A 22,155-nucleotide genomic window follows, 5' to 3' on the forward strand; every position below is an offset into this window, starting at 1 on the left:
CAAGCGCCCGCATCTTCCCGACATATTCGGTGATAGATAGGTCGCCTTTCTTCAAGCTGGAGAGCGCGATTCTTGTATTGACTATTGACGACGCGCGCCTTCGTCACAGATGAGAAGGTTGTCTCAAGGACACTCCAGACTTCGGCAGCTGTGCGGCAGGCGGAGACTTGCACAAGAATTTCTTTAGTCATTGCAAGCAACAAGTATCCGAGTACCTGTTGATCAGTTGCCATCCATGATTCATACAATGGATTGACGACTTCGGCGTCTTTCCCCTTGATCTTCTCCTCGGGGGCTTTAGTTGCGCCAGTCAGGCCCCCCACCGCAGCTTACCTACTTGCTGACCTGGAAATGCATATTACCTGACAAGCTAGTCGCTCGGCTGGCACGCTATCAAAGCACGACGGATTGGCTGGTCCTATTCCCATCCCAGCAGTTCCTACTTTGGTTTGGAACATTTCAGATAATATAGAGAGGAGGGAGACTAGTCTAAATCGATTTTTCTATCGTTTCTTCGAAACCTCGCTTACGTTTCACTTCCCTTCACCAACCTCAGAGTACGGGCTTAGACTCTCTAAGATATCCAACTCAAGTGCCGTAGCGAAAATCATAAGTAGTGTTCAGAAGATTGGGAAGGAGTAGGCCCGGTTTGTCTTGTTCATCCATGATTCCCCTTGTGGAGTGAAGTGGAATGCTAAAGATAGAAAAGTGAACCGTAGGATCTCGTCTTAGCCCATTGACAAAACTAGTCCAAGAAACCCAGATTGCTAAGTCTCGAGTATGTCAATCAAGCCCTAATGTTTCCATTCCGCCGGACCAACTAGCCTAACCTTTCACAGAATTGATCATTTATGCCCAAGGGACAAGAGGTTTTGAACTCTCTAGTAGTTCCAAGAAGTATGCTCATTTCCTTGGATGTGTATTCTGGATTTGGATTCACTAATGTGGAGGGCTATTTATTCAAAGATGATTAGGGTGCGCTCAGCATGTCCCACCATCAGAGCTAACCTAACCTGTCCTTATCCTTAGCACGGACAGCACTCAATATCTCGCTGCGGAATATGTCTACCGGAGTAGGCTCCGCAAAGCTCCTCACTCGGCACTAGATCCAAGTCCCCCATCGCACTCCACAAGTTTGGGACGACCCCTTTCTTTCTTATATTATATGATCTTTTCCACTGCAGCCAGCACACCTATTTCCCTTTAGCTGGTAAAGGCAAGGCTTCCCTACTAAACCAGTACACACTAAGTACGGGATCATTAGTCATGACTCCTTGGTCTTCATAGTCCTCGAGAGATCCACAATGTCTCCCATCCCAGGAATAATCGAATACCTTCGTTCTGAAGCAAATCAACGGGCTTGGCCGGGCAACTCACTCTTGCTTTCTCTGGGCCGCCTTAGATTCTATAGTTCTCGTCTCCCCAGTCTAGTGAAACAGAGGGATCCCAGTCAACCCATGCTGACCTTCCCTATCTGTCTGAAACCCAATATGTGCCTAAACTAAACGCTTAGCTGTGCCCAGAATGTGGAAACTCGAAAGAGGTAAACAATTCTTTTTTGTCATTTTGTTCACTGGTCTTCACTTCAAGCAATTCCATTAGTCCAAGTCTGCTGCAATTGGTAATTGGAGATAAGCAATTGGTGGTCGTAGGCTCACCCTCCTCTAAATAGATAGAATGGATCGACCCTTTATGGCACTTTGACTTCTCCACAAGGAGAATGCAACTACAATTCTCACGGAAATGAGACGCCCCAATTTCATGTGGTCAAGTTGCATGATGACCGACGCAGAACTAGCCCGGTTTTTACCGTCTTGCACTTGCAATTTCCATTCTTTCCACGCTGCGCGCCTCTATTCCATAGGCCTCTTTAGTCAGGGAAAACCTTCTACTGAGTTCAATCGGTGATTCTCAATCTTTTTTTGTGCAATTCTACGATCGAACAATTGGAAGGAGGAGCGTAGAGGGCGCTAAGGTGTTCGCATTCTCGAATAAAGCGACAGGAGAGAGTGAAATGCTCGACTGAAAGGAGAGGGTGGCATGTCGACGAGATTAGACCCGTCCATAAATATCCACGCTCTATTCAGGTACCGGGGGCCCCTGCACAAACATAGGACGAAAGAAAGGAAATGAATCTGCCAAGTCGAGAAGTTTTTCTTTTATACCACTGGCACTTTTGCAAGAGCAGCTTATTATCCATGATCCAAAGTATTAAACAGTTCTTCTATCCTGCAAAATAGGGCAGTCAAAACCAGCCAATCGAACCCATGAAAGAAGCCCACTTACCCACTCTTCTTTCCCACCATCCGCAGTATACCAATCACTCACTAGATGGTGGCCTCGGAATCGGAAAGGAAATAAGCTCATACTACTGGAATGGAATGGAATATGAGACACTTTACTTCCTACAAAACTCAAGTGAGGGGAGGGATGGATGTCCCGCCACGAACGGAAACATCAAGCCTCCCCAATGGTTATGTTACGTATCCACTCATCCTACAAGGAACTATGTCCAACCTATTCTATTTATTCCGCTATTCTATTTATTCACGACGAATTTGTTTCCGGAAGTGGCATTGAGAAGTGTTGCTCCAGCCTTTCATACTTTACTCGAATATTTTAGAACACAAATAAGATCCCTCATAAGTGCAAACAATGCAATAGCTTCGGTTAAGGCAAAGCCCAAACAAATCAAAAGAAAAGAAAAATAATTGTCTCGCTAATGATGGATTTCTAGCAACTGGATTGGTTTCTAGTTTCTTTGATAGTTGGAAGTTCTCCAAAAGTATGAAAGGCTGGAGGGCTTTGTACCAACCATTCTAGTGTGGTTGGATTCTGCTCAACAGCCCAAGGACTTTCCGCACATCTTTTGTTCTTTCCACTGCTTGAAGTGATTGCGACAACTACGAAGAAACGACGAATCCCAACTACGGATATATAAGAACCGAAACTGCTCAGAGCATTCCATCCGGCGTAAGCATCTGGATAATCTGGAATGCGACGTGGCATACCCGAAAGCCCTAAGAAATGCATGGGAAAGAAGGTCAGATTAACCCCGAAAAAAGTGATCCAAAAATGGATTTGGCCTAAAGTTTCAGGATATGTCCGACCAAAGATTTTACCCACCCAATAGTAAAATCCAGCAAATAAAGCAAAAACGGCTCCCATAGAAAGTACATAATGGAAATGTGCAACCACATAATAAGTATCATGTAGAGCAATGTCTAGCCCAGAGTTTGCTAGAACTATTCCAGTGAGCCCTCCTATGGTGAACAAAAAGATGAACCCTACAGCAAATAACATGGGTGTTTTGTATTGTATCGAACCTCCCCACATGGTAGCGATCCAACTAAAGATTTTGATTCCAGTGGGCACAGCTATGATCATGGTAGCTGCGGTGAAGTAGGCACGCGTATCAACGTCTAAGCCCACAGTAAACATATGATGAGCCCAAACTAGAAATCCAAGAACACCTATACTTATCATGGCATAAACCATGCCTAGATACCCGAAGACCGGTTTTCTTGAAAAGGTCGATACGATATGACTAATAATACCGAATCCAGGCAGAATGAGAATATACACCTCTGGATGACCGAAGAACCAAAAGAGATGCTGGTATAATATTGGGTCTCCCCCTCCTGCTGGATCAAAAAAGGTTGTATTAAAGTTTCGATCGGTTAATAACATTGTAATTGCCCCTGCCAGTACCGGAAGTGATAATAAAAGTAGGAATGCTGTCACTAAAACGGACCACACAAAAAGTGGTAATCTATGCATAGTCATTCCAGGTCCACGCATGTTGAAGATAGTAGTTATAAAATTGATAGAACCTAAAATTGATGAAACACCTGATAGATGAAGACTAAAAATTGCTAAATCAACTGCTCCTCCAGAATGGCTGGTAATACCACTTAAGGGCGGATAGACCGTCCACCCAGTGCCGCTGCCCACTTCTACTAAGGCTGAGCTTAATAGGAGCAAGAGACTTGGTGGCAACAACCAGAATGATATATTATTTAATCGTGGAAATGCCATGTCAGGTGCACCTATCAGAATCGGAACAAACCAATTCCCAAATCCACCTATCATCGCCGGCATAACCATAAAAAAGATCATTAAAAAAGCGTGAGCCGTTATTAAAACATTATAAAGTTGATGATTCCCACCAAGAATTTGATCGCCGGGTCGGGCTAATTCCATACGAATCAGTACGGAGAAGCATGTGCCCATCACTCCTGCAATGGCACCGAAGATGAAATATAGAGTACCGATATCCTTGTGGTTAGTGGAGAAGAGCCATCGGACCAGATTTGTCATTTTTTTTTCGTTTTGAAAACCTTATCAGAGAGGGGCCACTAAGGCAGGCAGGCCAAAGAATGAAGGGCAGTGAAAATGGTTTCTTCTTCTGGCTAATTCCGATACGAATACCAAAAACAGCTTACTTCCGTTCGTGTCCTCGGAAATTGGATTACTTATGAGTTTCTTCGGTGCAAAAGTAGGCAAGTCCATTTTATCGTGTTTTTCGTCCTCAAGACCTGATTTTCCAAAGTGCATTTCATATAGCTGCAAAAGTTGCTCATCCGATTTTCCCTCGCTTTTATTCGTAACATGGCGTAGTTACTCATTGGGTCCGCTGAGAAGAAAACAATAGGTCGTCACTACCTATGCTTTCATCTAGAGGAAGTCAGGCTGTGATTCGTAACATGGCGTAGTTACTCACAGGCCGTGGATCTCCTTTTTCTAATCAAGCAGCAGGCCGTGGGTTTTCTGGTTCTGCGCTTCAGAAGAGGCAAAGTTTCCGTGATTCGTATCTGCTTTGAGGGCAGGTGCGGGTTGGTTCATGCTTCGAAGAAGAATCGTTCTTTCTAGATCGAAGAAGAATCGTTCTCTTTCTCGAAATGAAATAAGTTAAGTGAAGTGATCCTGCGAAACCTAAGATGCCGGACCAAACCAATGGAGAGCCCACAGATGATATCAAGGAAACTGTTCCAGTGACAATGCCAACTAATACGACTTCGGACGAATACGCTATCCTCGAAACTAAACTCCCTGTATGGTCGAGAATGAATGGATTCCCCTATGGCAATTTCTTATTCCTGCTATCATAGCCTGGCTGGGATCTTAGCGGCACATTCTGACCTTGCTTCATAGACAGCGGTACCTTTCTCAGCTTCTTCTAGATAGAGATAGTTAGTTTCCTCTAGATAGCTAGTTTCCTTTTTTTTGGAAGATTGAGATTGACGCTTGGCAAATTGGGTTGACGACGCGCCATATGGGTTTGAGGATAGTGCCAGAAGTGCCGTAGCTCCTTTGCTGTTCGTGGAGGCTGGCTATTTGCAGTTGACTTCCTTCCCGAAGTGACTGGCTAGAATTCTCATACGATAATAGGAGAGAGATGCCGATAATTGGAGAAGGCGAGACCAAGCCTGCCGGGAGAGGAGAAGTGGCTTACGAGGCTAGAATAGAGTTGGTTGGTGCTGATACCAGTAGCTGCAGCTGCCGGGGAAATCTGTCCTGTCGGTTCGCGAGGAGTTGAAGTTGTTTGTACTTACTTAGACCCCAATGAGTCTATGGCTTGCCAGCCTCTATCTAGTCCTCTGCAGGTCAGGTAGAAAGACGGAAAGACTTAAAGGGAAGTTCTTGTTCTTATCTAGCGCAAAAAGCATAAGGATGAATTGGTTTTCCCTTCAAGCCACAACAGCGGTATGAGTTAAGATCCAAATCTAGCAAGAATCTTTCGCCACCCACATAGGAAAATGCGAGCAGTTTACCCACACCTATTCGAAGAACCAAGGTAGCTGCCTTTCCAGTCGAGTCACTTCTCTACCAGTACAATAGCTGGGTCTCTTTCTCGTTGGCACCATCCCTTATTCTTAGAATTCCTATGGCACTTCGAAAGATCATGTGCCCTGAACTCGTACGTGACTTATCCTCACTGATGTCAAAACCCAGCAGATTGTACTTTTTCTTTGAGTGGCCAGGCCAGGCAGATCCTAAGAATAGAGAACCTATGGCGTCTGAGATGGGTGAACGGCACACCCTACTACGGCGTGTTTATGTCATTGACACAGCTCGAGTAATAGAGACACAGATCTTGTTTCTTGGCTTGGGAAGACTTCCAACATAGAGTTCCTTCCCTTCAATGGAACAGCAATCGATGAATGGAGTTTGAGGATTGTCATAGAATAGAACAGAACTCGCCTCCACCTAAGAACTTCACTTTGAAATCCACAGCACGAACACGGCTCTTATAGATTAGGTTTCCTGGGAGTTCCCTTTCTTCGAGTACTATCCATACAATATTAGTGACCCTGCTCCTTTCCTTGAATTGTGATCTATTGCCTATGGTGGCTTCGGCTTAGGCTGTTGATTAATGCCTTGGTGTGTTTTCTTCTTGTTTCTTCTCTTCTTCTTGTGATCTTGATTGCGCCTGTTTGCACTTAGCTTGATGTGATTTTCTTTAGGCTCAGCTCTCCTCTTTGACGAGAATCCGAAAACTTTCCTTTCCTTGAAAGGGGAAGTCCGCCACTCCACTAAGACCGCTTGCTTCTCATGCGCTGATGAAGTTCGTACCACTTCTTGCTGTCGAAGAGCTAGGAATCCAGTCACTCAGGAAAGCGTAACTATACTATACTATACTATCTATTTACGATAATTTGATTGCTGACAACATCACGCTTCTCTTTCTCCAGCGTCATGCCTTGTGACCTCTAGTTTCAACCTCCTAGCATTGGCTTCACTTGATTAGAACCATAAGCATTTGCATTCGCGACCGTCCTCGTCCCAGGTTTTGTTCTTCTTTGCTTTGGTGAGGTATACCTCTATCAAATGTGCTTAGCCTTTTCGCTAGTGCTATTTCATGCCATTGGTTTGAACTGGATAGAGGGGAAGGGCCTTACCTTATCTACAACTATCTAATTGCAATTCCGGATAGCATAGCATTATTCTTAGCCGAGGAAGGAACCGTTGATGGCGGAGTTATTTGCACGGATTTTCCAGCTATATGAAGATGAGGCTAAAAGACGCGGATAGAAGTCCGAAAATTAGTTCAAAAAAGGCCACAATCGTTAAAGAAAGGGACCTTGATCCTTTCATCGTTTTTGCACTTGAAAAAGAAATTTGCAAAGCGGGTTATTAACGAATTGAGTTTACTTTTCAGTTGAGAACCGTCCAGAAGCGCTGAAGAGGGTGTCGGAATCATTCGAGGCTCCTGGAAGTTACCAGCGAGTGCCGGATGAATTGAAGGCTCGACGACTCCCTCGAATCCTGCAGGGTTAAGGGAGGCTACCTGAAGCTGCTGGAAGGCGAGAATCGTTTAATAAACAGACTGAGTTATAACCCATATTATAGTTATAAACTATATTCATCAAACTACAAACTACTAGAATTGGAAATAAAATAATGATTATACTCGGCCAGCGAGTAACAAGAAGGTGGCACAATTGAGGGTAGGAAAGAATCCAGGGTAATGGTCAATACTGAGAACATGAATTCCCTTAGCGCGTTGGATCATCGAATAATGGAAAAATTCCTATCTCTGGTAAGACGGGTTCATCAACTCATTTCTCGGTCAGATATTGGTCAACAAAAGTACAATTGGAACTTGTCACCAGCCTCATCTGGTGAGGGATCAGCTGTATCGGCTTTCCCTAGTGATAAGGTCTGTGAGGTTGTGGAGAAGATGAAGTTGATACACACTACGGAATTCTTTCTTCTTTTCTATTGCTTTTTTAGAAGAAAAAAGAAAGATAACTCAAAACACGTATTGCTGCTTCTTCACTCTTTGCTTGATCGCATATTCATGATGTTAACCCTTCTTCTATTTGCTGAAGCTGGGCATTGGTTGGGATTGAACCTACGGCACTACTTATGATGCTATCAAAGGTATTGAATCCGTAAGCTTATTGATCGCATATTGCACTTCTTTTCTGGAATGAGAGAGGAAAGGGTAGAGAGAGCGAGGATATGCTTAATCCGCTTTGGGAGGCATATGCATTTCAGTCTGCACGGGCTTACAAAGAGGCAGGCATTTGGATAGCACAGATAACCGAGACAGGAATAGTTGTCACGAGATATGAGAGGGAGAGTTTCTAGATGAGCAAGAAGGCGTTAAATATATAATGCAAAAAGGAACTACCTAATAAGCCAGCTCAGCTCTATGGTTTTTGCAACGTTTCAACTAAACTAATTGGAAATGCCTGCTCTTCGATGTTACAAGCTAGCCTTGCTACGATTTCCATATAGGTACAGAAGATTGTGATACCCCTCCCAGAGTGTATGCTCCAGATGAAGCTAGCTTCCAAGCGAATGAACTGTAAAATCTCTACTCTTTTGCCATCTTATTCTTACTTAAGAAGCTTCTCTAGATCGACTTCTCTTTCTTCATTAGGCAGGCAGGTTCGCCGCTTTGCCATGCCAGGACGAATAGAGTTAGCGAGCACGTAGCATTATCTATATCAGGAGCTAATAAAAGTCAAGAGATCAAATCCGTGCACTGGCATTTTGGAAGTAGCATTGGAAAGAACTTGCTTTGCATTTGTACACAGGGTGTACACATTATATATGAATGAAACATATTCATTAACTTAAGCATACTCCTTTTTTTATTTAATGAGTTGATATTAATTAAATATCTTTATTTTTTTCGATTTTTGCAAAGGTTTCATTTACGCCTAATCCATATCGAGTAGACCCTGTCGTTGTGAGAATTCTTAATTCATGAGTTGTAGGGAGGGACTTATGTCACCACAAACAGAAACTAAAGCAAGTGTTGGATTTAAAGCTGGTGTTAAGGATTATAAATTGACTTACTACACCCCGGAGTACGAAACCAAGGATACTGATATCTTGGCAGCAAGCATTCCGAGTAACTCCTCAGCTCGGGCGCCTGAAGAAGCAGGAGCTGCAGTAGCTGCGGAATCTTCTACTGGTACATGGACAACTGTTTGGACTGATGGACTTACCAGTCTTGATCGTTACAAAGGACGATGCTATCACATCGAGCCCGTTCCTGGGGACCCAGATCAATATATCTGTTATGTAGCTTATCCATTAGACCTATTTGAAGAGGGTTCTGTTACTAACATGTTTACTTCCATTGTGGGTAACGTATTTGGTTTCAAAGCCTTACGCGCTCTACGTTTGGAGGATCTACGAATTCCCCCTGCTTATTCAAAAACTTTCCAAGGTCCGCCTCACGGTATCCAAGTTGAAAGGGATAAGTTGAACAAGTACGGTCGTCCTTTATTGGGATGTACTATTAAACGGATTATCCGCAAAAAATTACGGTAGAGCGTGTTATGAGTGTCTACGCGGTGGACTTGATTTTACCAAAGATGATGAAAACGTAAACTCACAACCATTTATGCGCTGGAGAGACCGTTTTGTCTTTTGTGCCGAAGCAATTTATAAAGCACAAGCCGAAACCGGTGAAATCAAGGGGCATTACTTGAATGCGACTGCAGGTACATGCGAATAAATGATTAAGAGAGCTGTATTTGCAAGGGAATTAGGGGTTCCTATTGTAATGCATGACTACTTAACAGGAGGTCGCAAATACTACTTTGTCTCATTATTGCCGCGACAACGGCCTACTTCTTCACATTCACCGAGCAATGCATGCAGTTATTGATAGACAGAAAAATCATGGTATGCATTTCCGTGTATTAGCTAAAGCATTGCGTATGTCGGGGGGAGATCATATCCACTCCGGTACAGTAGTAGGTAAGTTAGAAGGGGAACGCGAAATAACTTTAGGTTTTGTTGATTTATTGCGCGATGATTTTATTGAAAAAGATCGTTATCGCGGTATCTTTTTCACTCAGGACTGGGTATCCATGCCAGGTGTTATACCGGTGGCTTCTGGGGGTATTCATGTTTGGCATATGCCAGCTCTGACCGAAATCTTTGGAGATGATTCCGTATTACAATTTGGTGGAGGAACTTTAGGACATCCTTGGGGAAATGCACCTGGTGCAGCAGCTAATCGTGTGGCTTTAGAAGCCTGTGTACAAGCTCGTAACGAAGGGCGCGATCTTGCTCGTGAAGGTAATGAAATTATCAAAGCAGCTTGCAAATGGAGTGCTGAACTAGCCGCAGCTTGTGAAATATGGAAGGAGATCCAATTTGATGGTTTCAAAGCGATGGATACCATATAAAATAAAAAAGAAGCAAAATAGAAAGAGAAAAAATAAGTTAAGAAATGCAGTAATTCTTCTTTATTCCTCTAATTGATTGCAATTCAATTCGGCTCAATCTTTTCTAAAAAAAAAAGACTGAGCCGAATTGAAATAGATCTTGATACGATCATGAGACTTGACAAATCGAGATTCTTCTATTCTATATATCTAGAATATAGAAAGGTATAATACAATAAACAAATATAAATAAAAATATAGTATTATCGTACGATAATGGAATCAAATACGCAGTATTTACAGAAAAGAGTCTTCGTTTATTGGGAAAGAATCAATATACTTTTAATGTCGAATCGGGATTCACTAAGACAGAAATCAAGCATTGGGTCGAACTCTTCTTTGGTGTTAAGGTAGTAGCTGTGAATAGCCATCGACTACCCGGAAAGGGTAGAAGAATGGGACCTATTCTGGGACATACAATGCATTACAGACGTATGATCATTACCCTTCAACCGGGTTATTCTATTCCACTTCTAGATAGAGAAACGAACTCAAGGAGAATACTTAATAATACGGCGAAACATTTATACAAAACACCTATCCCGAGCACACGCAAGGGAACCGTAGACAGGCAAGTGAAATCCAATCCACGAAATAAATTGATCCATGGACGGCACCGTTGTGGTAAAGGTCGTAATGCCAGAGGAATCATTACCGCAAGGCATAGAGGGGGAGGCGCGCCTATACCGTAAAATCTATTTTCGACGGAATCAAAAAGACATATCTGGTAGAGTAGAATCGTAACCATAGAATACGACCCTAATCGAAATGCATACATTTGTCTCATACACTATTTCTGGGGGGATGGTGAGCAGAGATATATTTTACATCCCAGAGGGTTGGAGATACTATTGTTTCTGGTACAAAAGTTCCTATATCAATGGGAAATGCCCTACCTTTGAGTGCGGTTTGAACTATTGATTTACGTAATTGGAAGTAACCAATTAGGTTTACGACGAAACCTAGAAATCGATCACTGATCCAATTTGACTACCTCTACGGGATAGACCTCAACAGAAAACTGTTGAGTAACGGCAGCAAGTGATTGAGTTCAGTAGTTCCTCATAGAAAATTCTTGACTCTAGAGATATGGAGAAGACAAAATTGTTTGAAGCACGCACAGAACCGGAAGCGCCCCTTGTTTCAAAGAGAGGAGGACGGGTTATTCACATTTCATTTTATGGTCAGAGGCGAAGCTAAGCAGTGGTAATTAAGACCCCCGGGTGAAAATAGGGATGTCTCCTACGTTACCCATAATATGTGGAAGTATCGACGTAATTTCATAGAGTCATTCGATCTGAATGCTACATGAAGAACATAAGCCAGATGACGGAACGCGGAGACCTAGGATGTAGAAGATCATAACATGAGCGATTCGGCGGATTTGGATTCCTTTTCTATATATCCACTCATGTGGTACTTCATCATACGATTCATATAAGATCCATCTGTCTAGAGATCGTCATATACATCTAGAAAGCCGTATGCTTTGGAAGAAGCTTGTACAGTTTGGGAAGGGGTTTTTTGAGAAAAAAGAAGAATCTACTTCAACCGATATGCCCTTAGGCACGGCCATACATAACATAGAAATCACACGTGGAAGGGGTGGGCAATTAGCTAGAGCAGCAGGTGCTGTAGCGAAACTGATTGCAAAAGAGGGTAAATTGGCCACTTTAAGATTACCATCTGGGGAGGTCCGTTTGGTATCCCAAAACTGCTTAGCAACAGTCGGACAAGTGGGTAATGTTGGGGTGAACCAAAAAAGTTTGGGTAGAGCCGGATCTAAGTGTTGGCTAGGTAAACGCCCCGTAGTAAGAGGGGTAGTTATGAACCCTGTGGACCACCCCCATGGGGGTGGTGAAGGGAAAGCCCCCATTGGTAGAAAAAAACCCACAACCCCTTGGGGTTATCCTGCGCTTGGAAGAAGAACTAGGAAAAGGAAAAAATATAGTGATAGTTTTATTCTTCGTCGCCGTAAGGTAAGTAAATACGTAACTAGGAATATGGAAAATTGCATTTTTGGAATTTGCAATAATGCGATGGGCGAACGACGGGAATTGAACCCGCGCATGGTGGATTCACAATCCACTGCCTTGATCCACTTGGCTACATCCGCCCCTTATCCAGCTAAAGGATTTTCTCTTTTTTCCATTCATTATTATTCTATTTATTCTGACCTCCATACCTCGATCGAGATAGTGGACATAGGATGCCACTCTTTAAAATGAAAAAAAGGAGTAATCAGCAAAAAAAACGAATCCTTTTGTAGCTCGTCATTTATTGGCAAAAATAGAAAAGGTCAATATGAAGGAGGAGAAAGAAATAAATAATAGTAACGTGGTCCCGGGCATCTAGCATTCTACCCGCAATGGTTGGCCATACAATCGCGATTCATAATGGAAAGGAACATTTACCTATTTATATAACAGATCGTATACTAGTATTCTCTTAGGACTTGGAAGTGTAGTTGTCTTTCCTTAGCTGCACAGGCAGTAAAAGTAAAGAGCTAGAGGTCGGATCCATCCTCTCCTCTATTAGGCTAGGCTGAGCAGCACTTTGCGCATTCAATACGGCACTATTTGAAACTGGGCTATTTGAACCTGGTCAACAACTTAACTTCTCTTCTTGCAGCTTTGGGTTGATAAGATAGTTGGTTGTGGCTTAACAGAATTGGTACTATGTCCATCCTGATCTGTGACTTTGACTCTTGCTTTGATCCCCACGTTCCATTAGAACGAGTGTAGGAACCCTCTCTTGTCATAACCTATTTGATTTACGAGATCTATTATTCAATAGATAAGCCACTTCTCTTGGTCGTGGGGGAACTATGATCGATTCTATACCTAATATAAGATATTGAATGAAGGTAACACAGAATTCCATAATGGTTTATAGCAGCCGTTAAGTACCCGTTCTTTCCTGGGCACCGCTAATCGGAATACAACAACCGTACCATTTTGTGGAATAGGAATCAGCCTCACATCATAAACAGCCCAGGGTTTAGTTGTTTCCCCGGAATAGGCCTTGCTCAGAGGATACGAATCGAAAGCCAGTCTTCGAATGTGCTTAGCCTTTCCCGAGGATATTACCTTTTCTTTGATCCAGCGAGCAGAAGTCTTTCCCTTAGCATTGGTTTCATGGCTTAGGAGTACCGGTACTGTTTGAATTGCTTTGCAAGGAAATAGTCGTTGTAGGATCGTATCTCCACGGAAGTACCGTTGTAGGATCTACTGCCGTCTACTACTATTATATTATACTATACGAGAATTTCCACCTTGTTGAAGATCTGGTGGTGCTACCCGAAGACTTAAATGAATAGCCATCGCTGTTAAGAACAACCGATGCCTTATGTATGTGTATTGGATCCGCTCTTCTGTTAGCATGAACACATGAATGAGATTCTATTCCTCTTCCTTATTCTTAAAAAATAGAACCCTAGGTGCGGAAGTCAAATCAATCCTTGTTTGTACATCGCTGAACTTACATACCCGGGCCCGGCTCAACACATTCTTTTAAAACAATCGAATAACGGCTTTTCCATGACTTGGCCATTCAATCTTGTGAACTAATCGAGACCGAAATTGGATAAAGAGATACAAAAGGAGAGGAATACCCAATCGATGAAAGAACATGAAACCCTTCTGTTTCTATAGAGGTACGGGAAACGGTTGGGGGCAATAAAGTAGGTGAAGTGGTTGGATTTTGCGAGCTGTTCCAACCACTGCTGGATGTGACTCCAAGAGCCGAACGAGAATGAATACCACACAGAAGAGTCAAGACCGGGCTCCCTAATAGAATGTTTAACCGATCCATTCCGGATCGATCGAATTGGTACGGAAGTTGTAACATGGGAAAAGCACAGAAAACACGACTTATTTGAATAACCCGGTGACCTACCAATTGTAGAAGTAGGATTTTTGGCAAGCAATAAGCACTTAAATAATACAATTCGAGTGTACCAGATTCTTTATCATTTCGAGGAAAAGGTTCGGGAGGAAAGGGAAACAACAGAGAGATCCGAATCGAACCTAAATGGGAATGACATGAAAAATCTTTTTCAAAACCTATCATTAAGGGCGTGACGACGATATACGAGAGGAATAAAAAAAAACTCGTGATTGGTGTGGAGGGGAAGATCTGCTTATGAAATTGTTCAAGAAAGAGTCGTCTCATTTCCTTATTTCTTCGTTCTTTCGAATTCATTCACTTCGACGGCTGGCGCTACGCTAGCTTTGCATGATTAGCTCCGACAGAACAGGTACTGCATTTCCTTAGTTGGATCCGCTCTTTCTCTCTCGTGCAGTTGTTGCTTCCGGCTATTTATTCAGTCGTCAATCAGCATTGATCCGGGTAGTTAGTCAGTCTCTCTCTTTTTTCCCGTCCTTCTCTATCTATGAAATTCCTAATTAAGGGAGTTCGCTTTCCAATATCTAAATGTTCATGCAAAGCAACAAACGAAATGCAAGAACTGTCACGCAGAAGTCACACAGTATGCTGATCGTTCTGAAATGATAAAAAGTATTGGATTTCATAAGAGATTCATACATAGAGATCTAAACTCATGGAAGGGCCCGGCCACTTTACTGCTTGATAGCGGCACTGGCTCGTTCTGGGCAATAAGTCGACACCACTCTTACTTCCTTCTTTTGAACTTGTGTAACACCACTCGGCACTTCTTTTGTCCTTGTGGAATAGAGAAAAGTCTGTTTTCTAGCGAAACTCGATCTCGATAGTAAATCATTGGTACGTACGAGTCCCTTATTTGTTGAGAAATTCTTTGTTGATTCGCCTATTCCACGCTAAAAAAAGGGGGACCGAGATCTTCTTTGAACGACTGATCTGCGACTTCCTTCCGCTCGTGTATCAGCAATAGAGTTTGTTTGACAACAGATCCCAATGCCACCTGCTTTTAGCCAATTCGTCACTACTACTACTCTTCCTCGGAAACTCATCCGAATCAGAAAAGGATGATTCCCTAGTGGGAAATGGGAAAAGTACTACCAGCTATTTGACCTCGATAGCCTGCCCCAACTATCTATTCTCCTCCGGCACCTTCCGGCAAGGCATCCCTACTAGAAATCAGAAAAAAGGCCACTTTTCTGAAACGCACTTTCTTCTTTTCCATCCATAGAGGGAAAAAGGACTTGTCAACTTTTGCTGCTATATGAAACGGAAGTGGCGATCGCTGATGCACCAATACAACCTCTTGAAAGGGGAAGGGGCGCGGGGCGGTACGGAGTTGTCCCATTCTCCTAAAGAAAGCGGCAGTGGAGGGGCACTTGTGCCGTCAACCGCACCTTAATAGCTCAGCTCAATCGAAATACCAATAGGAAGATGGCATTGAAACTATAAACAGACCGAAAAGATCCAATCTTTCGAGGGATAGTTTGGGATTAGGGTGCCATCCTTGCCTTTCCATCCCGAACCGGATATACAGAACTGTGATAGAAATCTAGGGACAAAGGTGCCATTCATAGCGGTAGATGGCGCGGAATGCCTAAACAAAGAGAAGGGGTGTAGCGAGATCCAATGAACCCTGGCTCTTACTCTTAAGGAATTGGAGGCAGTGGACAACACACACTTATTTATTTATTTAATATTTAATCAAATGAAATGCCACCAGGGAGTTGATGCCGTGCTCCCCAAGGAGAGGCCCCTGGAAAAGCCTTGTTTTTTATGTTCTGGAGCTGCCATCGTCTTATTCGGACCCTTCCCCGCATATGATCCCGCGCAACAACACGCAACTGCTAAGCGGATATGGAAACGAGAGCAGTTCGCCTCTTTCGAGGGATGTCCCAATCGCTTACCCGAGTCGACCCATGGCCCATACCCCTATTTTGTTTGATCTATACCCAAAAGGTATGGAGCTCTTAAGCCCTTTTCGAGGCGAGGGATGGATATGGGCTTCCCCTGCCAACATCTCTAGTACTAATTCTGGACCTCTTCCCAAGCTGGGAACCAGTCACTCTTTAATTCGGGGAATCGAGATGCTGTTTACTTTGCAGAGGATGGACCCGCGGGAGCCCTAAAGCATGTGCCAGAGGATATAGGCCTAATGATGACCCACCCCGTGCTTCTACAACTACCTGTGTGGGTTACCTTGACCCAAAGCTAGGAAGTAGCTTTATTAAATTCAATATTATTTCTAGAGCAAGCTGGTTATTTGGGCGAAAGTTGTGAATCGTATGGCAAGCTTGGGAGCCATTCCTAAGAAAGTGCAAACTTCTGTTCGTGTAGCATTCCTCCGTTCCTGGGCCTGGACCACCTCTTCATCACCCGATTTTGCCTCGGGAGAATGGATTTACAATTCCAAAAGTAGATTTGATCTCACCTAGTGGCTGCCAGTGGCACTATTTCCTGGCGCATATCATAAGATCAACGCGCTGCACTCTTGTTCGATTCGTGCCGGTGCCGGGATACAATACAGATCAGATCTTTCTCTTTAGCCAGGCCATTCTCTAGAGGAGAGTTCCGAGAATGAATTCCAATCTGGTACCAATCTCCGAAATCGTATTGTAGAGTTCAATCAAAAGGAAAGAAAGAGTTCTCACTTTCCAGTGCGCCAGTTGAAGACTGCAGTTCTCCAGGGCCAACAAATCAAACTGCAATCGATACCCAATGAGTAATAATGTGTAGAATAAAAGAACGGATCGGGACCTACACCTAAGATTTCGGATCTAACTAGATCTGGTTCGCTTGTGGCTTCAGGAGAAGTGCCAGCTTGATGAACCGACCCAAGCAATAGTGGCACTCCCTTCTTCGTCTACTGCGGCACGCTAGTGTTCTCGTAGATTAGATGAATAAAAGTGTGAGCCAAGGGAATCCATAGAGATTTGCATAGCATAAAAAATAGAAGTTGTGCTGCCATCTCTTTTATCATCGGCAACATTGTCTTCTTCGAAGTGAGTTCCGGCATGAGTGCTTATAGAACGGATGGGACTGGGATTGAGATTTTAAGTAGTGGTTGCGTGCGCCGGTAAGTAGAGTAGTGGTTGCGTGGACGTGTGCTGACTCGAACTCGCTGGTAAAGAAAAGAGAGTAGAGTCTAGGGAAGTCTATATAAGGGTGCCGCTTCCATCCCTCTAGTACGGAAGATATCACTCATATCGGCCGCAAAGGCCAGGCCAGGCCAGGATTGATCCCTGTTCTGTTCAATTCTACGCATGAGTCAAAGCAAAGCCGTGGAAAAGAAAGAATAGGATGTTGGGTACATCGGTCCCTTGGTCTCATACAGGTGTGAACAAGTCGGTTGTTATCATGCCCAACCCAAAGAAGCCAGAAGTCTTTCTAAAATACGCTCAAGAACCCGTGTTTTTGAGGCAACATCAGCCGTTCTATCACTTTTGAATGTCATTGCCCACCTTGGAAAGACGATTTGCTTTAGTGAACTGACACATTGATAGGTAGTGGAATCCGGGCTTGGGATCAGTGGTAGAATCCGGACTTGGGATTGGGATCAGTGGTAGAATCTGTTGTTATCTAGCGAGGAATGAAAGCACTCGTTTGTTCCGGTTCGGATCCGATTCTGGTTCATAGGTTGGTAAGCCTCCCGCATACGCGACTTGTGATTTCACCTCATCAGAACAAAATTCATAGGGTAGGGTTTCGAGATCCCCAACGAAGAAGACGGAAGGTTTTCGAGGAGTTTTTCCCCCTTCCTCTTGGTTATGTAGTTGGGGAGGGGTGGTCAAGTTCTCTCCTTACCTAGTTTTAGGTCCCACTTCCTTGGCTCGATAAGCTGATTGAGATCGTTCAATTTCTTGGGTAGATCAACTTGTAATTTCGAATTTCTTGCCCTCCTCTACGGAAAGTAGGCGAACGTCACATTCATTTTTGAGACCCAAACTATACTATACTATACTATAGACCCTCACGCCAACTGCCACTATTTTCGAAGTTTTGTATCTTTCGGCATACGCTTTAACAACGTCCCCCGGTAAACGATCTCCTTTTCTTTTGTACGAGCGAATCATCTCTATAAGTTCATTTCATAGCCTTGCCTAGACTAGCGGTGGGGTTTGGTCCCTTGCCTTTGATTGACTTGACTTGCCTCGTAGAAAGCAAAAGCACTGGCAGTTTATGAACTAGATAGATCCCATGACTTTCCCTTGCCCGAAGTCAACAAAGGTCAGAATGAAACCGTATCCATCCACACGAGAAACTAGCTGCTATGAACCAAGGTTCTGTTCTCATATCCCGGCAAGCAAATAGGCCAGTGCTCAAACTGGTAGTAGAGAGGGCTTTCAAGTAAAGATAGTCAAGATCTCTATTCTCCAGGAGGAAGGAATCTCAGATCCGCCAATTCAGAGAAGAGGGATTCGTTCTATTCTCGCAACATCCATTAGCCAAGTGCCCACCCAATTCGTACAGTCCAATCCTGGCTTGTCAAAGAAGAAATCTGTTGAGTGAATGGGATCAGTGGTAGAAGTGCCAGGTGCTAGTGCTCAACCCAAAAGACAGGTGCTGAGTTGAAGAATAAGCCGGGAACGGAGGAAGCAAAGAAAGCGGATGCAAAAGAAAACGGATTTCGTAGTCGTCCTAACGCGCAACGCCGCTAAAGGCTAGTGCGCTCAAAGTATAAGTACAAGTGTAGTGCATCCGTTGCTACTGACTACCCTTCATGGGCAACACAATTAGTTTAGTTATGAGTTATGCCCTTTTTTATCGATCAAGAAATTAGAGAAATGATTTCTATCTCTATTGGGCTGGGCCATTGAGAATGATCAATAGTATTCTACTCCGGTATCAGGAACGTAAGAACTTCCCGATGTAAGGAAATCACTCCGATCACTGGGCGCCTGGGCTAATTGAATGGGGCATATGATCCATACGCTCGCTAAGATGAATTTGTCACATTTCTTTATGAGATTTTTGATAGCGTATTTGTATTTCTATAATATGAGATTGTCCAACCTGAACTGAACCGAGTGCATTTGAGCATATAGGACAGGGCTCACTAATGTGGAACGAATCGTAGTCCTCGTACGTAATATTCTTCTTTGCCTTGGGCTGAGGTAGGGTCAACGGCTGAATTAGCAAGTGAAGTGGATGCATGAGTGCTTCCATGAGCGGAAGGAAGAAAGCCTGCGAATAGCGAATCTGTTCAGTGGTCAATAAAGCCCTTGCTGCTAGGAAAGCGGTTCTGTCCAAAGCTCGGGATAAAAGGTTAAGCACTTCTCTGCGGCACTGGCACTTGATACTGGCCATAGGTTGACACCCTTGTTAGTATATGTTCACTTCAGCAGAGCAGAAAAGATACCAACAGCAGAAATACTAGTCCAGCCCCGTGAGAAGCATTGGCAAGGATAAGCTTTCCATGCTCCCAGCTTGAATGTGTATCTTTTAGCCTGAGCTGACTAGTACTAGTTCCTTGTGAAGTGCAAGGGAACGAACTCAAGTATAGATTGGCAGAACGGGTTTTTGAAGCGGGTAGCACCACCTTAAGATGGAATCGATACTAGAGAAAGGGGAATGGAATCGAGCCTAGATCACTTACTTTACTAGATCAATATCGCTCTTCCTAAAGGTTCGGCTCTAGCCTCTGTAAAAAGTGAAGAGAAGCCCCACCCCAGATATGCCTAGGCTATGTATGTTGTTCCGTCTAGTCTAGTCTTGTTTTTCTAAGGAAATAAACACCTACTTTTTCTAAGGAAATAAACAGCAATGCTGTGGTGAAAGAGAGTGGTATGGTATCTTCACTATCGCAATGTTTTCATGTTCTCAATGAATCACTAATTCCCTAGGAATAGCACAAGATGAAGCCCGAATGGTAGAATCTCGTCGTAATGGATTGGATCTAAGCAAGATTCCTGATTCATGTACTCTCCTAGTTGGGTTGTCCGTCTTCAACATTCCTCCATAAGACAGATTTCCTCGATTCCTTGCTATATTCTATTCTCGAACAGAGGTCAGTCCCGCTTCCTCCTCTTTTTTGAGTGAGTGGCTTTCTCTTTTTAGAAGTCGAAGTCTAGACCTGGCTAAGTCTGGCACCTTTCTTGTAGCAGGGCTACGTCCTAATGGATTGTTTCACGCTCGAGGCACCTAGAATGTCATCTTTGTCCAGAGCAGAGGAATGAGGACTTTCTTTCACTGAAAAGCAAAGCGGGCGGGCTGGTGTTGGTCAACCTCTACCTTGGCCTATGAGAAGCTGTAGTGTAGGTTGTTCTACAAAGGCGGCTTGTCCCTCATCAATCTTGTGGATGAGTCTCTCTGCTCCAAACCATTGGGATGAATCGATTCCATAGCACAGGCGCGTGCGCTGAGGAAGAGCGGTATGGATGGAGTCGAGATCCATTGCTGCCGCAGTCATAGGTTCGTTAGTCAGCTCAGAAGCAAGCATGAGCACGCTGTGACAAAGAAGTCCTGTTCCTGTTCTATTTGAAGTTGAAGGTGCTCTGGTGCAATCCTTACCGACAGAAAAAGATTGCAGTCGGGTTGATAATAATCGAGTGCCATTACTTCGTCGGTCCGAACCAAGGAAAGGAATCCGTTAGAAATGTTTTGAAATGGATATTGTTCTCTCTTTGATTAGGGATGCTATATGAAAAGAAGTGGAGTTTGAAAAAGGGAACGGAATGGTCAAACCGGAACTGCTAGAGGAACGAATTTTCAATAGCATAACTTGGGCTCCTAGAATATGGGTGGGGCCCTTGGGACAATCTATTTGATTGCAGGGACAGGTACGCTGAATATGACTGGGGATTTTCCTATGGGTATTGGAGCGGGTCCAAGCAGATTAAAGAGGATGAGTTGTCAGAGACTGCTATTTATTCGAATTATTTATGGTATATTTATCATAAAAAGGGGGAGGTGCAAGAGACTGATTCGGACTTCTTGCAGAGTGGAACAATGCAGTACCAGACACGAGATATATCTTTCAAAGAAGAAGGCTTTTTTCGAATAAGCCAATTGATTTGGGACCTTCGGATCCATTCTTTTTCCTATTCAAAGATAAGGCCTTTGTCTCTGTGTTTTCACGTCGAGAATTCTTTGCAGATGAAGATGAAGAGATGGCAAAGCGGCTTAGTACCAGTACCTGGAGAAAAAAGCCTCCTAAACATATGGCTAGCAACTGGTTCACCAGGAGTACGCAAGAAAGGCAAAAGCACTACGAATTATTGATTTAGGAATGGGAATGGGCTAGAACCCTGGGCTCTTCCTTATATAATTAATGGTCTTTTCATTCTAATACTCTATCCGAGAGTTCTCAGTATTTAGCAAAGCTGTTCCTATCTAACGGAAGGCTCCTGGATCAAATGACAAAGACATTGTTTGTGGAGAAAGAGGTGGCTTTTCCCGGATGAAATGAAACATTTCATTTGTGTAACAGGAGAAAGATTTCCCACTCCTTAGCCGTAAAGATATGTGGCCATGAAAAAGGGAGGGGATTCAGTGGAACAGGATTGGCCGGGCGGTAGAGTCGTGGAAACACTTGTTGATTCCTATTTTGGACCCTAGCTCCATGGAACAATATGCTACTGCGGAAACATGGAAGAATTGCAATCTTAGATCAAAACACTATGTATGGGATGATATGAACTGCCTAAATAAGAATTCTTGAGCGTCGAATAACCTGAGTACTAACTACATCAAACAATTTGCATTAATGAAACTGTGTAAATCCACCGGATAATAAAAAATACGCATGTCTGATGAAATGGTTGTTGCTATCTGTTTCCATAACGAATCCACTGAATAAGTAAAGAAAATGGGCCCTTTCTCTTCGTCTCAGATCGATGGATCTTCTCGATTGGAAGATCTCCCATATGGATAATACACATTCCAGTTGACCGAGCCTAATGCTAATTGTTTTGTTCCGAAGCAAAGATATCCGCGGAGGCCGGTTCGTTCGTCCTATTCTGATATTCAGGACCAAGAGGTCCTGGATTCTCTTTCGGATAGGCAGGCCCTGAAAGGAGAAGAGAAGCTGAAATGCCAACGGACCTCTGTCTATTCT

General features: G+C 43.5%; 1 protein-coding gene and 1 pseudogene across 2 annotated transcripts in view; one reads left to right on the top strand and one right to left on the bottom strand.

Moving 5' to 3' along the window:
- LOC118474231 (NAD(P)H-quinone oxidoreductase subunit 2 A, chloroplastic) overlaps positions 1–22,155 on the bottom strand; it is a 71,388-nt gene that overhangs the window by 44,563 nt on the left and 4,670 nt on the right. The window contains exon 1 of the mRNA XM_035963713.1: positions 1–22,155. This exon is cut by the window's left edge and continues 44,563 nt beyond it; it is cut by the window's right edge and continues 4,670 nt beyond it. The gene's annotated coding sequence lies outside the window, so the exon portion shown is untranslated.
- Positions 8,691–10,169, top strand: LOC118474225 (ribulose bisphosphate carboxylase large chain-like; annotated as a pseudogene). Its single transcript, XR_004853972.1, has one exon. The product of XR_004853972.1 is annotated as a ribulose bisphosphate carboxylase large chain-like (transcript).

This window comes from Zea mays, unplaced genomic scaffold (assembly GCF_902167145.1).
Source record: "Zea mays cultivar B73 unplaced genomic scaffold, Zm-B73-REFERENCE-NAM-5.0 scaffold_23, whole genome shotgun sequence".
NCBI lineage: Eukaryota > Viridiplantae > Streptophyta > Magnoliopsida > Poales > Poaceae > Zea > Zea mays.